This window comes from Pecten maximus, chromosome 7 (genome assembly GCF_902652985.1).
Source record: "Pecten maximus chromosome 7, xPecMax1.1, whole genome shotgun sequence".
NCBI lineage: Eukaryota > Metazoa > Mollusca > Bivalvia > Pectinida > Pectinidae > Pecten > Pecten maximus.
In genome coordinates, this window is record NC_047021.1 from 14,870,183 (window position 1) to 14,877,801 (window position 7,619).

Genomic DNA, 7,619 nt, shown 5'->3' on the forward strand with positions numbered 1-7,619 from the left:
GTTCTATCGTAATAATAGCTATAGTCTGTTCTATAGTAATAATAACAGTAGTCTTTACGATCGTAATAATAACTATAGTCTTTCTATTGTAATAATAACAATAGTCTGTTCTACAGTAATAATAACTATAGTCTGCTCTACCATAATAATAACTATAGTCTGCTCTACCATAATAATAACTATAGTCTGTTCTATTGTAATAATAACTATAGTCTGTTCTATCGTAATAATAACAGTAGTCTTTCTATTGTAATAATAACTATAGTCTGTTCTATAGTAATAATAACTAAAGTCTGTTCTATAGTAATAATAACTATAGTCTGTTCTATAGTAATAATAACTATAGTCTGTTCTATAGTAATAATAACTGAAGTCTGTTCTATAGTAATAATAACTATAGTCTTTTCTATCTGAGACTTTTGGAGGGTAATAATGGTGTATAATATCAACCTATTTACATTTTGTACAATAGACAAGGGCACAGTTGTTCAAAATGTCATTAGGCTAGTTACAGTTTAACAATCAATTTTACAATTCTGTTGAAAGTCATTTCTGGTAAAACTAACTTGACAAAGTTTTATGAGACTATAACACTGCTTAGTATCATCATACTTGTCTATTTTAAGTAATATACCTACAGAGGTATTGAAGTAAATGATATTTTCACTAATCAAGTGATTATGCTAATGACCTTTTAAAAAATGGGCCATTGATTAATTTTAATAACAGCTAAGCTCTTCAGACCTGCTTCAGGCCCTTTGGGCCTCTTGCTGTTATTAGCTCACCTGGCCCGAAGGAAGGGCCGGTGAGCTTATGGCATGGCGCGTCGTCCGTCCGTCAACTTTTCCTTTAAATCGCTACTAGTCCTTAACTACTCAGTGGATTTTGACCAAATTTGGTCTGAAGCATCCTTGGGTGAAGGGGAACCAATTTTGTATAAACGGTGGGTCTGGCCCCCCAGGGGCCTTACATGTAGGGGCGGGGCCCAATAGGGGAAATATAGAAAATTCTTTAAAATCCTTCTTCTTCTGTAGAAATGAAGGGATTTGATTCATATTTGGTCTGAAACATCCTTGGGTGAAGGGGAACCAATTTTGTATAAACGGTGGGTCTGGCCCCCCAGGGACCTTAGGGGCAGGGCCCAATAGGGGAAATATAGCAAATTCTTTAAAATCCTTCTTCTTCTGTAGAAATGGAGGGATTTGATTCATATTTGGTCTGAAGCATCCTTGGGTGAAGGGATACCAATTTTGTATAAACGGGGGGTCTGGCCTCCCAGGGGCCTGAGGGGCGGTGCCCAATAGGGGAAATAAAGCAAATTCTTTGAAATCCTTCTTCTTCCGTAGGAATAAAGGGATTTGATCCATATTTGGTCTGAAACATCCTTGGGTGAAGGGGAACCAATTTTGTATAAACGGTGGGTCTGGTTCCCCAGGTGCCTGAGGGGCGGGGCCCAATAGGGGAAATAGGGTTAATCTTTTAAATCACTACTTGTCATAAAGTTATAAATGAATTTGACCTAAATTTGGTCAGGAACATCCGTGGGAGAAGGGGAACAGAGTTTGTATACATTTTTACTCTGAACCCCCAGGGGCCTGGGGGGGCGGAGCCAAATTGGGGAAATAGAGATTAGTCTTTAAATCGCTACTGGTCATAAAATTTTTCATGGATTTTAATTAGATTTGGTCAGGAACATCCTTGGGGGGAGGGGAACAGAGTTTGTATAAATTTTACTCTGAATCCCCAGGGGCCTGAGGGGCAGGGCCAAATAGAGGAAATAGGGTTAATCCTTTAAATCGCTACTAGTCATAAAGTTATGAATGAATTTGAACCAAATTTGGTCAGGAATATCCTTGGGAGAAGGGGGAACAGAGTTTGTATAAATTTTTACTCTGAACCCCCAGGGGCCTGAGGGGCGGGGCCAAATAGGGGAAATAGAGATTAGTCTTTAAATGGCAACAAGTCATAAAGTTATGAATGAATTAGAACCAAATTTGGTCAGGAACATCCTACGGGGGAGGGGAACAGAGTTTGTATGAATTTTATTCTGAACCCCAAGGGGCATTAGGGGCGGGGCCCAATAGGGAAAATAGGGGTTTATCCTATGAATCGCTATTTATCATAAAGTTATGTATGGATTTGAACCAAATTTGGTCTGGAATATCCTTGGGGGAAGAGGGGAAAGAAAGTTTATGTAAATATTGACTCTGACCCCCAAGGGGCCTGAAGAGTGGGGCCAAATAGGGGAAATAAAGATCTGTCTTTATATCGCTCCTAGTCATAAAGTTTTAAATGGATTTGAACCCAATTTGGTCAGAAACATCCTTGGTGAAAGGGGAACAGATTTTGCATAAATGGTTACTGTGAACCTCCATCCCATAACTATGTATAACATCACTTGACATTAAGGGATAAACACAATTCTGATGTAAAAATAGGCCCAAGGGTCTTTCCCCACCCTAAGGGACTTAGTTTCTTCAAACGCAATTAGGTTGTAAAAATAATCCATAGGGTCTTTCAGTCCCTCAGAGAGTATGTGTATTAACAAATTGAACATGAACATTATATTGACATTTGGTCAAATCCTGGAACCAGGTGAGCGATACAGGCCCCATGGGCCTCTTGTTTTTTTCTTTGGCTTAGGTGCTTTTCATTGTTTTTAACAAATAGTCATAAATACAAGAAATATTTGTTTTCAACAAATAGTTATAAATTAAATGATCATTTTATGAAGAGTACAGTAGGGCTGTAAGGCAGATCCCTTAATTTGTTTGATGATCATGGTTAATGGGTCTGTACATTTCCAATAGTGACAGCTTCATTATTAAGTACAAGGTTTTTCTTGGCTGTCCTCTGAAATCCCTTATCTTTGTACAGCTATCAGTATCATACATATTGTATTTTGTATAAGGAATCTTAAACTTCACTGTTTGAGTAAAAAAAATTAAGATTTAAAAAATGATGACTGTAAATATACATTTTAGTAGTAATCCTTGATGATATTTGCAGTTTACTGCTAAATTATGACTGCTAATCACACTACTGTTGTATTCTATGATTTATATCACTGTCTTTACAGTATTTACTATTAGGTGGTTTTAAAATAATGTTGATTTGAAATGGGAATTAAGAATTAACAATGTACTCTATAAGATATCAATGAATTACTATCACCAATAGCAGTTTTACAGTGTATCAGAATTAAGATTAATCAATGATTAATTATTCAGTGAAAACTTAATCGAAATTAAAACATCTTGTTTCAGAATTGTTGTAAAAAAAAAGAAAGAAATAAAGCAGCATATTTACTGTATGTGATTAATGATAAGAAATTAATTAAGCAAGTTTCAATAGATAAAACCGATATTAATGTAAATGTAGAGGATGAGATATTGAAACAATGTAGAAAGGACGTTTATACATGATAGTATAAATTGGAAGTCTTCCGGATGTCACATTTACACAGTAAGCTTATTGTGATGATGTGTCTTTGATTGCGGATCACAATGGTACAGGTATTTGTTCTGTTTGTAATTAGCTCACCTGGTTAGAATGACCGAGTTTAAGTCATAGTGTGACATCCATTTTCTGTGTTCCGTCAGTGGTTTTAGGTCACCTGTTATAATCTGTCTGTCCGTCCAACATCCCTCAAAGTTTTCTCAAAATGGCTTCTTTTGAAGAACAGTTCGTATATGCATAAACAAATCATGTAGTTGCCAGACGTAACATGACAAATTTGCCACAAAGATTTTTCCCTCCCCTCGTTATGCCACAAATATTTTACCCTCCTCTTGTTGTGCCACAAATATTTTACCCTCCTCTTGTTGTGCCACAAATATTTTACCCTCCTCTCAGTGCCACAAATATTTTACCCTCCTCTCAGTGCCACAAAGATTTTACCCTCCTCTCAGTGCCACAAAGATTTTACCCTCCTCTCAGTGCCACAAAGATTTTACCCTCCTCTCAGTGCCACAAAGATTTCGCCCTCCTCTCAGTGCCACAAATATTTTACCCTCCTCTCGGTGCCAAAAATGTGTTACCCTCCTCTCAGTGCCACAAAGACTTTGCCCTCCTCTCAGTGCCACAAAGATTTTACCCTCCTCTCAGTGCCACAAAGATTTCGCCCTCCTCTCGGTGCCAAAAATGTGTTACCCTCCTCTCAGTGCCACAAAGACTTTGCCCTCCTCAGTGCCACAAGGATTTCGTCCTCCTCTCAGTGTTACAAAGATAATTTATATAAAAAAATCCAATTTCTTCCAACAAACTGAACGATAAAAATTGATGATATTCGACAAGGCTTGCTTACAAGGAGTGTTAAAAAAGTTTTTTTTTTTTTTTTTTTTTTATAATGAAATATCACTGAATATGTCTATAAGTTGTTTATTAATGTTCTTTACAATACCATAGTGGTTCAGTTTATTAATTTAAAATACTGCAATGATCTCTTTTGATGGATTGAGAAGTCGAAGTTATTCTTTTCATTAGCTCGTAGCTTGCTTGTACAGAGTGCTACTAAGTTTCAACAAGGTCATACAGTTAAAATCTACGTATATATCAGAAGCCTCAAACAGTATCTTCTTTTGAGCTAAATTATCTGTAATGTAAGTAAGAAGCAATTAAAATACCTACAGTAAGAATTAAATTCTCTATTATAGAATTCCACGTTAAACTTGGAAACGTTATTCCTGTACACGTGTTGATGGCTCCAAAAGTCTGTTGGACAGGACAAAAGGATAATAACCTAGAGGGCCCAAATAACCTTAAACGAATTCAGGACAAGTAGAGCCGAACGTAATCAAGCTCCCGGAATTTGTCACGTGATCTGGCCCTGCCCTGGGTTTACGTTCACCCATATAGAGAGCGTCTTGGACTCCCCTAAAGGTCATAATTAACATGGAGCATTCGAAATGTCTCGTCCTCTGAAAGGTCGAAAGGCCGTAATAGCTTACCCCGTTAATGATAAGAATATGAAAACCCCACACGGGAACCGGTTATAAATCAGCAATTTACTGATCGCGTTAACACGTTCTGTATTGGCCCTGCTCGACGGTACGGTGGATATGTGAACACGTGCTGCTAAAGTATATATGACCCTACTTCTAAATACGTGTAATGTTGTTTATTAATGGGGATATCGTACGGTTATTACGACATCCAGGTGAGCGATGAATGTCCTAATGTTATAATTATATTAATTAGAATGTCGTACTAATTATTTAAAAACGGACAGGGTTTCTTTTATTTTTTTGGTGCTATTACTATGTTTCTATACAAAATGCATCTTGGTCAAATTGTGAGATACGGTTCGAGTGAGAAAACGTGAGATACGGTATGTTCGAGTGCGAAAACGTGAGATACGGTATGTTCGAGTGAGAAAACGTGAGATACGGTATGTTCGAGTGAGAAAACGTGAGATACGGTATGCTCGTCTGAGAAAACGTGAGATACGGTATGCTCGTCTGAGAAAGTTCGAGTAAGTATTCTCATATTTAAGCAAATAATAAACCTTAACTTTCTGAAAGCCTAGTGATTTTGTTGTCATTTCATGAAGTGGGATACAGATTTCTTTCCCGAACCAGCGTAGGGTATATCGCTACCATGCATGATATCGTGGTAGTATGTACACGTATTCGCAAGGACTGGACACGCCTTCCAAACCAATGGTTCTCATATCATTTAAGGTTGAGAATTTGTTTTAAGTTCCTGTGTCTGTATTGATACAGCTATTGTCCTGTGTCTGTATTGATACAGCTATTGTTTTCAGTCAAGATTTTGAAACATAAATGTATAAATACATAAATTACGTTGACATTTCAGAGGCATTGGACCCACATTTCCGACAGCCATAGTTTGATGCTCATGCAAGCTAGTCCAGATTTCCACATTAGCTAGATACGATGTAGGGAAAAAAGTGTCTTCTAACCAACTTCAGCTGTTAAATACCTAGATTACATGCACTATGGTAGAGTTTGGCCATCTGAAACATGGCTTACTGATATACTCTCTGCATGTTCAGCCTCAAAGTTGAACGCTGTCAGCAAAGAAAACCAAGATAACTTATTGTAGAGAAAGTTGCATCAAATCCTTTTGTGTGTGTGTGTTACCTGCAATAAGCAAGCGAAATTTTGGTATCACTATCTCGGCGTCGGCGGCGACGTCGTCCGCACAGAGATTTCCGTGCGATATCTCGAGTTCCTTTGGCAAAATGCTTGGGTCAAACTTCATGCAGATCTTCCTTACCACAATTGCTTGCATGTGATTGCTTTTTAGGTCCAGAGGTCAGGGGTCAAGTTCACTGTTACTGAAAATAGAAAATTTATGTTGCTATAATAGAAAATCTGTTTCCATGCAATAACTCTTGTAATCACCCAACTTTCTGCGCAGGCGATACATCAATTTCTGTTCTTTTAAGCAGTCTACAAATGAAATAAGCACAGCTACCGGTAGGGACCAAGATGAAACTGCTTATGAAAGAGAAATGCAATTACTTCAAATGCAACATACGCAATTACGTCCAAACGAGGGACTTTCGTAATTATTTTCGACGTTTCCAACGATCTGTCCAGTACACCCTGAGAGATGTAAATAGCAAACTTCAACAGTGAAACTGAAAAATGGCCACCTGGCATGCGCAGCCGTCTTCTTTTCCCTAATCAACTATAACGTACCGTAAACCGAACAGTCGCGAGTGATCTGCGTTAAATTAATGTTCTTTTTGAGTGACATAAACTTTGATCACACGATTCTTCCATGGTAATGAAACCACCTAAAATGACCAGAGAGAATTGGATTTAAAAGAAAGTAAGTCAATCATCGAAACCCATTTTGACGTCATCGGCATATGACTACATACCTGTATACCTCACAACTGTTGTCGACAGGTGTCATTCACAGTATTCCCTGGGGTCAGTTTCGTCAACGTTCCTTCACTCAAGGATTTTCCATACGAAAGCATTACATAATCCAAGGAAGGTTCTTTTACTAAGATGGTTCCCTTGAATTCTGTAATGCTTTCCTTTGGAAAAATTAAAGCTAAGGTACCCAAGAAATACACGATTGTTTTCTTTCAAATCTGATTAAAACCTTAATATGACAGCAAATTGCAAATCTAATCATTGAACTGTACCTCAACAAAAGACCGAGCTATAATATGTTTTCCCGCAAAGCTTTGCTATCTATGTGTGTATTGGCTACCGTAGAAAGACAGTCCAATATGCTTAAATCAAATGAAATGAAGCAACAATTAAGCACAGTTAAATGCAACAAATGTTCCACTTTATTCTATACCAACAATCAGAATATCCGTACTTTAAGATGTTTTAAGCATTGTGTTTGTGGAATGTCTATGAGAAAGTGTCCAGATATGTCATTTCATTTGGATATACTTAAACGGAAACACCAGTGACGAGTTTTTCTGTAGTATAGAAGGATCCCCTGCGTGGCATACGACGATATGGGTATGGAAATTCCTACAGGCGAACAGGGAGCGGGACTAATACTATCACTGTACTTAAAAACGATTAGGTATACTGGTTTACATTTCAGTTTGTCAATAGTAACGACAGCCAGACTGTTTTACCACGTACACCTCTGACGATATCTGATATATCTGACCCATC

General features: G+C 37.7%; 1 long non-coding RNA gene across 1 annotated transcript; it reads right to left on the reverse strand.

Annotated features, from left to right (window-relative positions):
- Positions 1–4,323: 4,323 nt before the first annotated feature.
- On the reverse strand, positions 4,324–7,471 carry LOC117331714. The gene is made up of 2 exons (XR_004533633.1): positions 7,386–7,471; positions 4,324–6,301 (listed from the first exon to the last, which is right to left on the reverse strand). It is a non-coding gene; the product is annotated as an uncharacterized LOC117331714 (long non-coding RNA).
- Positions 7,472–7,619: the final 148 nt, after the last annotated feature.